General features: G+C 34.9%; 1 long non-coding RNA gene across 1 annotated transcript; it reads left to right on the top strand.

Moving 5' to 3' along the window:
- The first annotated feature begins 10,166 nt into the window (after positions 1 to 10,166).
- Positions 10,167 to 11,029, top strand: LOC126597451 (uncharacterized). The gene is made up of 2 exons (XR_007614257.1): positions 10,167 to 10,526; positions 10,622 to 11,029. It is a non-coding gene; the product is annotated as an uncharacterized LOC126597451 (long non-coding RNA).
- Positions 11,030 to 12,622: the final 1,593 nt, after the last annotated feature.

A 12,622-nucleotide genomic window follows, 5' to 3' on the forward strand; every position in this document is an offset into this window, starting at 1 on the left:
AACTGCACACTTGCTATACATGCGCCCTAGCATGTGGTTGAGTTGGAAATAGTAAAGATGTTAGACAAACTAGCAGTTCAATGTTGGGCCGCTTCTTAGAATCTTGACATGATATCAAAATATAATCCCTCGACGATGAGTAGTAGTCTAATTTGGAGACATCATTGTGTTGAACGTATTAATAATGACATGTTGACAATTTGAATTAGAGGCTTTCTCTAATCCATATTAAAAATACAAATTTAAGTTACACATGAGAACAAGAGGTGTTAGATTGTTTGTTCTAACAAACTTCTAACGACTTGTATAACTTGTGTAACTTAAATAACACTTTTGATATGTATCGGAGAAAACCCAACGAGAATCCTGTGGTTTAGAATATGATAGAAGCGAAGATCCTAGGCCCAACTTCATTTTGGGTTCAAACTTATTTTATACGATGAACTACTCAACTTCACGTTCAGCAAGAAAGCACTATTTGCATAGTTTTCGTACACAATCTTAATAGGAAAAGCACCATTGGATTTTTATGGGCTTGGAAAAAATAACACACATTATCTGGAGCCCACATAAATGGAGTCGAACAACAACCAATTTCTGCCCACCAACTTATAAGTTGATAGTAGTTGTAGAGTCCTTGTAATTCTGTCTTTAGGATACCATTATGTTTAGGATAATGCCAGGGAGATCAAATTTTTACATCAAATTTGTAAACAAAATGATATGTCATCAATAGGAAATAAGCACGTTAACTAATGCTTAATGATAATCCAATCATCAATATCCTCCCTACCATTGCTCTTATCTTTAATTTTGTTATTTTTCTGACTTCTTTTCAACAGGAATCATTATAATTCTCCTCTGCTTTGGTAGTGCCTGTCTGTACATTTTCTTTCTTTCTGGTCTTGTGGCATACGTTGTTTCAACTTGGTTGCAGTGTGGCCAAGGGAAGGAATACATTTATGAGAAAATGACGGTTTTTTTGGCTTGAAAAAGTTAGAAAAATAGGAATCAGGAACACAAAAACGTTGGCAGAAAAAGGAAGCTTAAGACATTTGCGGTTTCTTGTATTTCCTGCAACATTTCCTCTGCAAAGTGCGAAGGAATCTCATATCTCTAATATATAACAAGCTTTTACTCTTCTACGTACATATGTTTATCTTCTAGATTTCTCTGAAGAGGCGCATGAGTTCACATACTTGTAATTACACCTATAAATTCACAGTCGAGAGTTACGATTCTCTACAATTTGTATGAATCACCATCAAGAAGACAAAGACTCCCCACCAAGACGGTTTCAAAGTGAAGGGCAGGACCACTAATTTTAACGTCTTTTGACACTTTCTCATCTATACAACCTTACAACTCCTTATGTCGACAGAATTAGTTGGCAGTTTGGTTATAGGGAAAAAGATCTTATCACTAATTCAGCTTATGACCTTCAATCATGGGTAGGGATATTTATATGCGTAGAGTTATATATCGTTTTCCTCTCGCGCGTGCGTACGTTAAATCTACGTGTATATATTGTTTGAGAAAAATTACATACACAAAATGAGTGGCCTAATACGGTTGTTATGTGCAAGATATTTTCATGAACGTGGAATATGTTGTGTTGCAGGCCCAAGAATCATAACCAAAACTCTCTAACAACCCTACTTGAATCACATGCATTTACAATTGGAAACAGCTAAGCTAAGTGTGCACCTTTTGTCCTCTCCTTCTTGTGTTTATCTCTTTTTTTATATTTATTAGAGGAATGAAGATTAAAAACAATATATATGTCAAGTAAATATGATTTGGGCAATTGATTTTATATTTTCAGTAGAAAAAGGAGACATGATAATGTTTGAATGGGGGGTGGATGAGCTTAAATACAGGACGATGAGTCAATGGCTTCGCCTTGAGCCTTCTCCCAAGTGCAAAAGCTAGAGTGGGCTCGAACCATCACACTCCATCTTCATAATTCAAAGGGTCCACTTATATGATGCGAATTGCCGTCATAATTCAAAAAGGAAAAAAAAGGTTTTGGAGGCGACTTGAAAGCTCATATAATTCCTGCTACATTGGCAATTTTTTGGGGAGCTTCCAAACTTTTCTCTTTTTCCTTGGAGGGTTAGGAAGGAAAAACCTTTCATTTCGATAACCCTTCTATAGTTAGAGCCGGTCCAGAGGTAGGGCGAACAAAACAGAAGTCCTGGGTCTCACTTTGAAGCCGACCTCATATTTTCTATGCTCTTATGTTACATATATTTTAAAAATATACTCATTCATTATATCCTTAACTAAAGAGAAGGTAAAGACCAAATTTTTTCCTTATTCTCATAAACTTAATATGATGTGTCTTAAATTCATTTTGTTGGGAAGGTGATTGGTTGATTAGATTGTAAAGTTTTATATTTTCACTAGGTTATTATAAAAAATCATATTAATGTGCTAAATCTGTAAGATCTCATTGCATTTTCGTCTTAGGCCTCCGTTTGCATTGAGACATCTATGAGCCAATAAAATAGTTAACTCGGCTTTTATAAAATTTAAAAAAAAAAAAAAAAAAACCATGGAATGATACATTTTCATTATACAACTTCATGTCACCTTATCAAAGTTTTTCTCACTAAAAGGTGGGTTCATTTGAAGAAATTAGAATAATGATTAGGACAAAATGGGCTATCACTACCAATGTGAATTGGAGATCCTCGTTAAACCCAAAAAATGCCAATGGAAATAAAAACAATGCTTGTCAAACAGAACAGGAACATATTAAGAAAATATGTGGTGGATTTAACACTTGATGATATCTTGGCAATTGGCACCATCAGTGAGGGGGTCCTACTGTATCAAATCCACATATAACTTAACTTTTAGTATTCTGGACTGCTTCAACGAATCAACCCATCAGCTAAACACCATCATAAAGCAGTTAATTACACAATTATTGTAAAACAGTAACCTAAACCTCATCATAATAATAATTAAAAATACCATTTAAAAAAACTAATATAGGAAACAAGATCAAGGGCGATTGGTCAGGTCGGCTTTTACCAGGGGAAAAAAGCAGAAGAAAAATGCAGGACCCAGCAAGAGAATAAAACTGGCAATAGTCCAAGCAGATGGGTTGTGGTGTTGGGTGGACAAAGACAAAGCCATCATTTCATGAATAGCTTTCCTTACCCTAGCTCCTTTATGTCCTCATCATTCATCATATCTGCCATTTTTTTCTTATTTTAAGGCCTGTAGATTATGATGATGCACCTTCTCATCAGGGACAATAACTAAGGGGATTCTCTGCCCTCAGATCTGTTGACAAAGTCAACCTTAGAAATGACTGATGCAAGAATTTGTTTTAATTAGGAGGGTGCCAATCCTGGGGTCGTGTCGTTGGATATGATTTTTACAACAATACCAATTCAAAGATTAAGTTCTTTTGATACAATGTCGGAAGAACAAAGATATGGAATTTGATCCACTATATATATAGTGAAAAAGTTATCGTATATGACAATAATACCACGTAATAACTAACATATTGATGTTTTGTTACATGTTAGTGCGCTAACTAGTACTAAAATCATCTATCCTAGCGAGGATTATAAAATACCATATTTGAGCTAACAGGCAAGCATTGTGCATGTCTAGACAAAATGGGCAAGCTAAGTAAGTAGAGCATATCATTATATATCTGATATATAGAATTAAGAGGTAGCTATTAATTAACTAATTAAACAAGAAATTAAGATAAAGATGTGACTAGTTTAATTGGGAATAGGGGTTTGGTTGGCCAACAGATGTGATCCTTTGGAAGTTTGGAGAGATAGAGCAGTAACACTTGTTGTGAGTTATATATTAGTTAGAGTGTAAATGGTAGTTTATTGTCCCACATTGGTGAATTACATATGTAATACCAATTGTAACTCCTATATATACTCTACTTTGGAGATTAATGAATATATAAGAAATTCCCAAATATGGCATCAGAGCAGTTCGCTCTTGGTGACCTGTGTGCTTTAATTTTGTGTCCACATTTTTCGTGATTTCCTTCGTAAAAAAAAAAAAAAAAAAAAGTGAATAGTGGCGCGCTATAGTACAGTGCGTGAACAGTGGCCTCTACAGTGCTGCAAACAGTGATTTCTACAGTGCCGTGAATAGTGCTCTGCTACAGTACCGTGAACAGTGCTTGCTGCAGTATCTGGTAAATTGTTTTCATTCCGCTTCGTATCTTTTGTACCTTTATTGTTCGTGATTTTTGTTCAATGGCTCAATATAATCATAGTGTTGTTATGCATCTTGGTGGAACAAATAAATGGATAATAGATATTGGGGCCACTGATCATGTGACTAGTGATCCTATAGTGTTTGATGAGTTATGTGACTATGTTTGTGATCCGTATATTACTAGTGCAAATAGAGCACATTCCCCTGTGAAGGGTGAAGGCACTTATTTGGGAATTTCTTATATATTTATTAATCTCTAAAGTGGAGTATATATAGGAGTTACAATTGGTATTACATATGTACTTCACCAATGTGGGACAATAAACTACCATTTACACTCTAACTAATATATAACTCGCAACACTTCATCTCAAGTTGGTGCAAAGATGTCACGCATGTCCAACTTGTCAAACGAGTTGGAAAACACACTATTAGACACAGCCTTAGTAAGAGCATCAGCAAGTTGATCTTAAGATCTCACAAACGGAAACATAATAATTTCAGCATCCAATTTTTCCTTAATGAAATGTCGATCAATCTCCACATGTTTTGTTCGATCATGTTGCACTGGATTATGAGTAATCTCAATAGCAGCCTTGTTATCACAATGAAGTTTCATAGCACATTTGGGGTTAAATCCAAGATCTCTCAACAGTTTTTTCAACCACAACAACTCACATACACCATGCGACATACCACGAAACTCAGCTTCTACACTTGACCTAGCCACCACTTTTTGTTTCTTGCTTCTCTAAGTAACTAAATTACCACCCACAAACGTAAAGTATCCAAATGTAGGTCGCCGATCAGTGATAGAACCTGCCCAATCTGCATCTGTATACCCTTCGACATTCAAATGACCATTCTTGGAGAAAAACAGGCCTCTGCTAGGAGCCATCTTCAAGTACCTCAAAATACAGGTTACTGCATCCATATGAGCTTCACTAGGTGAGTGTATAAACTGACTTACCACACTAACTGCATAAGCAATGTCAGGGTGAGTGTGAGACAAATAAATTAATCTCCCCACAAGCCTCTGATACCGTTCCTTATGAGTAGGAACTTGATCTAGAAATAAGCCCAGACGATGATTCTGCTCAATCGGAGTATCAACAGGTTTGCAATCTAACATACCTGTTTCAGCTAACAAATCAAGAACATATTTCCGTTGAGACAGAAAAATACCATGCTTGGATCGTGCAACCTCAATTCTAAGAAAATACTTCAATTCACCCAATTCTTTCATCTGAAACTCAGTAGCTAGGTACTTTTGAAGACGTTGTATCTCCTTCTGATCATCACCAGTCACTATCATGTCATCAACATAAATAATCAATGTAGTTAGCTTACCATTTTGTCGTTTTAGAAACAAAGTATGATCTGAATGACTCTGGATATAGCCAAACTTCTTCATTGAACTTGTAAACCTCCCAAACCACGCTCTAGAAGATTGTTTCAAACCATACAAGGTCTTTCGTAACCTGCATACAACACATTTTCCAGGAGATGTTCCAATACCAGGTGGGAGATCCATATAAACTTCCTCCTTAAGATCACCATGAAGGAAAACATTCTTAACATCAAACTGCAACAGAGGCCAATCCTGGTTTGCTGCTAAGGACAGAAGAACACGCACAATATTAAGTTTGGCAACAGGAGCAAATGTCTCCTGATAGTCCACCCTATATATTTGAGTATAACCCTTAGCAACTAATCTAGCTTTATACCGGTCAATAGAACCATCTGATTTGTGCTTAATAGTAAACACCCATCTACATCCAACGGCTTTTTCTCCGTTTGGTAAAGGAACCAAATCCCAAGTGGAATTCTTTTCCAAAGCCTCCATCTCAACTTGCATGGCATTAACCCACTTAGGGTCAGACAAAGCATCTTGCAATTTTGTTGGAATTGATACACTAGATAGCTGACATATGTAAGATGCATATGGTTTGGATAAACAATGAGTAGACACATAATTGTTGATACGATATTTGGCTTTGGCATGCATATTAGGCTCATATTGTACTTTAGGTTTTCCACGATTAGCTCGTGGAGGCAACTGTTAAGTAGAAGAATCGTCAGAATTTACCTCATGTATGCCACCATCTTGTACCAAATTGTTAGAAGAATCATCACTGGACGAACCATCATTAGGCAACTTGTTAGACATATCAGCAGCAGGCAACCGATCATTAGAAGGTAATTCGTCAGACATACTAACAGGCAACTCGCTGGGCACATCTGATCTATCGTCAGTAGAAATAGTTCCGGGAATAACAGTTGACTGATCACTATCTGTAGTCAACTGATCAGTATCACACAACATAATAGGTTATGTTCCCAATTCTGCCTATAAGTTGTAACACATCACCCATACCATCTTTTCGAATCTACATTTCACTCCCCCTCTCCCCCTGAAGTGGAGAGTCGGAAGAGGGCTTCACAAAATATGAAACTTCCTTATGGAAGGTGACATCCATGGTAATATAAGTTTTTTGAGTCGGAGGATGATAACACTTATAGCCTTTCTGATTGTTAGCATACCCAATACAGACACACCGGAGAGCACATGCATCAAGTTTACTCCGTTGATGAGAGTAAACATGCACATACGCAATACACCCAAACACTTTCGGATGAAGCTTTGATACAGAAACAAGATAAACATGTTTTTGTAGCACATCGAACAGTGTCTGAAAATCAAGAACCCTACTTGGAACACGATTGATCAAATACACAACAGCCAAAACAGCATGACCCCACAAATGATTAGGAACACATTTATCCAACATCAAGAAGCGAGCAACTTCCATTATTTGACGATTCTTCCGTTCGGACACACCATTTTGTTGGGGTGTAAACGGAGTAGTCGTCTGGTGAATAATACCATGATCACGAAAAAAACATACCAAAGTGTGATTCACATATTCTCCCCCGTTATCAGACCTGAAGACCTTAACTTTGGTTTGAAACTGAGTAGACACCATTGTACAAAATTCTTGAAGAAGTAACGGAACATCACTCTTATTCTTCATCAAGAACACCCAAGTTAACCGAGTACAATCATTAATAAAAGTAACAAACCAACGGAATCCATTAGAAGTAACTTTCGCTGGACCCCATACATCAGAATGTATCAAATCAAATGGCAAAGTAGCTTTAGAATCACTTACAGGAAATGAAGCACGATGACTCTTAGCCATGACACATGTTTCACACTTGAACTTTGAATCACTACAAGTGCGAAACAAAGAAGGAAATAGATGTTTCATATAACTGAATGATGGATGTCCCAATCATCGATGCCACAACCAAATTTGATGTCTGTCATCCACTTTAACACTTAAAACTTGATGATTATTTGAACCAGAAACAACAGTATCCTCCATCGTCAAGATGTACAAACTCCATATTCTTTTACTATAACCAATTATCTTCTGAGTTTGAATATCTTGAAAATAACAATACGTAGGATAGAAGTGAGCAGAACAATATAAGGTATCAAGAAGTTTTCCTACCGACAAAAGATTGCACTTAAAATCAGGAACAAGTAAAGCATGGACCAATGATAAGGTTGGAGTCAGAGAGACACTAATGTAGTACATAACACTAATGCAGTACGTGACATAAGCACTCTATGTTAGTTCTTTAAGTGGTTATATAGTAGATGGGGTTTTTTTAGTAGATAGCTTCTGCAGGATGGTCACCAATGCTGGTAGTTTATATCATGACATTGACATCCTCTCTCTCTCTCTCTCTCTCTCTCTCTCTCTCTCTCTCTCTCTCTCTCTCTCTCTATATTTAGGTTAAAAGCTTCTGCTGAGTTGGGTTCGAATAATGCATGCAGTTGGTATTTGCATCGATCAACTTTTAGCAGGAAAACTGGGACGTAATCTTTTCGTTAAATAGTTAAAATATCAGTACACTTTGTCCTCTCCTGTGCCTTTCTCTTTTCTTAGTTTGTCACTATGCAAATTTCCAATTACTTATAAATAACAAATTAACTTGCTAATTAATACGGAAATCTCCTCTTGTCACTTCATATATGTTTGGTATAATGTATCGATTTCTTTCTAATTTTATATGGATGGAGGAATTTGAAAAATATAATTTGGATTTGACAATAGGCAAAAAATTGCTAACAAAACTAGAAACCAATATATTTGAATATATTGGAAGTGCACTTGAAATAAGTATATGCAATGAATCCTTTCAAATTAATTTTTTTCTCTTATTTTCCTTCTTATTCAAATCGCAAATCTTGTCATACATGGATTGAAATAGTCTAAATAAACAATTGGAGAAATTAGGTTTACATCTTTCTTTTTAATACTCCATTGATTAAAATCCTATTCATTTTCAATTTTTGATCAAGGTCCTTGGGTATTTATAACATCATTAATTATTTGAATAATAAAATATTTTTATTTTTAAATATATTCATTTAGTGTTAAAAATGTTAAAATTAGTATATTTATATTTATGGCTAAATTTTTTATCACATGTTTTTATTTTTAGTTTGTACCTATTTTTAATTTGTACCCATATATTAGTTTCTTTTTGTGCCCATATTTTTTAAAGTTTTATTTTTGTTTGTACCAATGTGTACATCGTCACGTGACATTGTATATTTAATCAATGATAGAAAAATTACATATGGTATATTTATGTTTTATGCCTAAACTTTGTATCATATATTTATATTTTAGTTTGTACCCACTTTTAATTTGCAACATTTTATTAAATTTGTAGTATTTTCTTTTTAGTTTTATTTTGTACGCATGTATTAATTTCTTTTAGTGCCTATATTTTTTAAAAATTCATTTGTACTCATAATTTATTTATAATGTACCCATTCTTCTTAATTAATGTACCACTTTGTTATATGTGAAATGTACCAATTTTTTTGTAAAATGTACCATTTTTTTTACATTATGGATACATTCTTTTGCCATTTATTATTTCTTATTTTTACATAGTTTTTATCCATTTATTCAATCAAAATGTTTGAATTTTTTTATTGTAACCATTTCTAATAGTATTATAATGAGGGATTTTAAATTTATAGGATTATAAATCTCATAAAATATCAAACAATTAATGTCAAAACTATAAAACTATGAATACTAATTGTAATATAATGAAGTGTACAAAGTCAAGGGACTTTGATCAAACTTTGAATACCATTAAGGTTTTAGCCAAAGAATGTTAAAGATTAGGGACTGAATCCAAAGTATCCCTAAACAATTTAACCTTATAACATGTCTAAGCCCCTAGGTTTGGAATTGATTCATCCAAACAAGCCGCAAAGTTATGGCGTGTATATCATTAAATAATTATTCCTATGCTAGTTTAACATATTATGTTGTCAGATATTGTTAAATTGAATCATTATTTAAGTAAATTCCTTTTCTAATGCCACTACTACAATATTAGTTTTAGGTGTCGGATGATGGTAGCGGTTTAATAAGTCATTATGTCGAATAAAAGATATCTGACACATCATTCAGTTAGTGTCGGATAACAATGAAATCCTGTCGGTTATATCCAACAAAAATTTCTGACGGATATTTAGTGCCAGATGTAACCACCAGTATTTTTTAATTATGTTTTTTTAAATATTTTTAACAGATTCTGGCGGTTTTTAAGTTAATGGTGGTGATTATAACCGACAGAAATTGACTATTTTAGTTTATGGCGGTTATTATTTTAGTATTCTAGAGGTTATAACCGACAGAAATCGACAATTTTATTATTTTTAGGCCAAAAGTTTTTCAATTTGTTGTTCATACATATTCCTGTGTGAGAGAAACCCTAGCAAGTTAGTATATAAGCTAAGTTATCAGCTTCCTTTTTCTCATTGCTGCCATTCCTCATGCGCCGTTATAACCGACAAAAATCGACTATTTTATTATTTTTAGGCCAAAAGTTTTTCAATTTGTTGTTCATACAGATTCCTATGTGAAAGAAACCCTAGCAAGTTAGTATATAAGCTGAGTTATCATCTTCTCTTTTCTCATTGCTGCCATTCCTCATGCGTTGTTTACCCCATCTCTCTCCACTATCTCCTGCAATTTCTTCCATTCCTTTTGCTTTTAGAAAAACCTTACTTGCTTGCAATCAAAACCAAAGCTTCCCTCTTTTCTGTCAAACCAATCCGTCTAAGCTGAAAGCATCCGTCAGTTCTATCTGGTTTCGTATTGCAGCTCCATATTCTGAAACCTGCAAATTTGAACACAAATCTACCTTCATTTCTTCGCAGACCCGAGCCCAGCTCACCTATTTCAGCCGTCTCGGTTTGCCGACGCACAAAGGTAAAATGCATCGATCTTGTTTCCTCATTAATTTCTTAATTCCAGCACAAATGCAATAGTGAAATTCGAGCCTAGTCAGTGAGCTTGTGTTGTAGAAGACGATCGAAGATGATGACGAATACAAGGAATGGTAGCAACGTCAGACTTTAGATCCGCAAGAAAAATGAGCAGCAGCAACCACGATGTCCACAGATCTCGAAAATACAGGTATAAATGCTCAACCAGAATGAGCATGGTCTTTGCATCCATATATCTGATAGTCTCCATTATACTCATGTTTTTTTTTTTTTTTTTTGGTATGCATGCTGCCCTGAATAACTGTGATGAAGTTGAGAAAGATGAAGTTGTTTGTGAGTAACAAGTCTGGGATGAGGTGCAAGTCTTTTGAGGAAGATGAAGATGTCAACAAATGTCTGTTGTTTCTTTCACTTTATTTTTCAGATTTTGTTTGGCTTGGTGTAAACCTTTAAGTAAATTCAATGTATACAAGTAAATTTAAAATATTTTTTTTAATGGATGAAGAATTGATTTGTCAATTTAAATTTAAGTTTGTTTCATGGTTAGAATGGTTTCTGTTTCGTAATTCATGTGCATATTTTTGTCAATTTTTTTTTTAAAGCACTAGCATTGATCAGCAGATTTCAAAATTGTGCCCTGTCGATTTTATCCGACAGAGAATACTCTTATTTATTCATTATTAATATATTATCTGTCGGTTATATCCGACACAAGTTCTGTCAGTTTTAGAGCCTTAACCGATAGAAAATTCATTTCCTGATGCTGGTAATTCTGTCACTTATTATATCCTGTGTATAGTGAAATTGATCATGTCGTGATAACATAACATACTATATATCTAACAAAAAAAGCATTTCCAATTATTAACTTCTTTTTTTCGGTTGACAACGGGCCATAAGCCTGAAAGAAAATGAAAGATTATCTAAGAATATCACAAGGTCACGAGACCAGAGCTATATCTACACTAGCGAACCGATGACAAGAAGAAGAAGTTCGCTAAAAAATCGCTAGACCCAAACTACATGACAAATCCAAATGAGTCAAATCATTAAAAACAAAGTTTTTTTCATGCGAAACATGACTTTGTATTATAACAAGTTAGAGGAATGGGTCAAGTTGGAGTGCTATAAACTAGTTAGCAGTACGTCACACAGAGTCTTGAAAGTCACCCAAATAGAAAACAAAAGCGTAGGTAGAATCCAAAACCTTGTGAATGAATGAAGCACAAGCGTGATATAATTCATTCAAGAAAATGGCGGATTAGATCAACCTTTCCAAATAGTATTCCCAGATTACCGTACAAAGGGAGAATATCATGTGTTGTATAATTCATTCACTAGTCATATGGAGGGATGAGATTGTAGGAGGATGACTATACCTTTATGTCCCTCTGCTGTCAATTGCTAAATCAGCTTTTTTGGATGTTAATTACATGGTATCCCCAGTTGAATTGCAAGGATGAAGCTTTTGCTTTGTAGCATTTAAATTGAAAAGAAAAAAAAAACATTTGTTCTTGATCATTTTTTAACACAAATGGACATGATAGTGGGGGTGTTAGTGATGACAGCCGTATGGTGGTAGCAGTGGTGGTTGCAATGACAATTGTGGGGGTATGATGGTAGTGCCAATACTGGGGTGTGGTAGTTGGAGTGTAGAGCTAACAATGTTAGTAGGGGGCATCGACATCGGCAGTAGTTGCGGTTGTGGTTGTGGTGGCAATGGTAGCGGTAGGGGTGCAACTTAGGCGGGTTGGAAGGTCAACCCAATCCTAACCCAACTTTTACAATTCGGGCTCGGGTTCGAGTTGAGTTTCATTCAGGTTCATTTGAGCTCAAGTTTAATTGGGTTTGGGTTACCCAACTTTTTCAAGTTTAATCTTGTAACAACTTAGTTGCCAAGAATTCCTAAAAAAATTAAGTCAAGTAGCATCAAAGCTAACTAACTCTAATTTCATAAATCAATCTACTATAAAGTTTTAGGATTTAGAGACTACGAATATGGGTTGACTAATCAAAGCCTCTTATTCCCTAAAAGCTTAAGTAATTTTAAAGGGTAATTTATTAAAAAAATATTAGAAA

Source organism: Malus sylvestris, chromosome 13 (genome assembly GCF_916048215.2).
Source record: "Malus sylvestris chromosome 13, drMalSylv7.2, whole genome shotgun sequence".
Taxonomy (NCBI): Eukaryota; Viridiplantae; Streptophyta; class Magnoliopsida; order Rosales; family Rosaceae; genus Malus; species Malus sylvestris.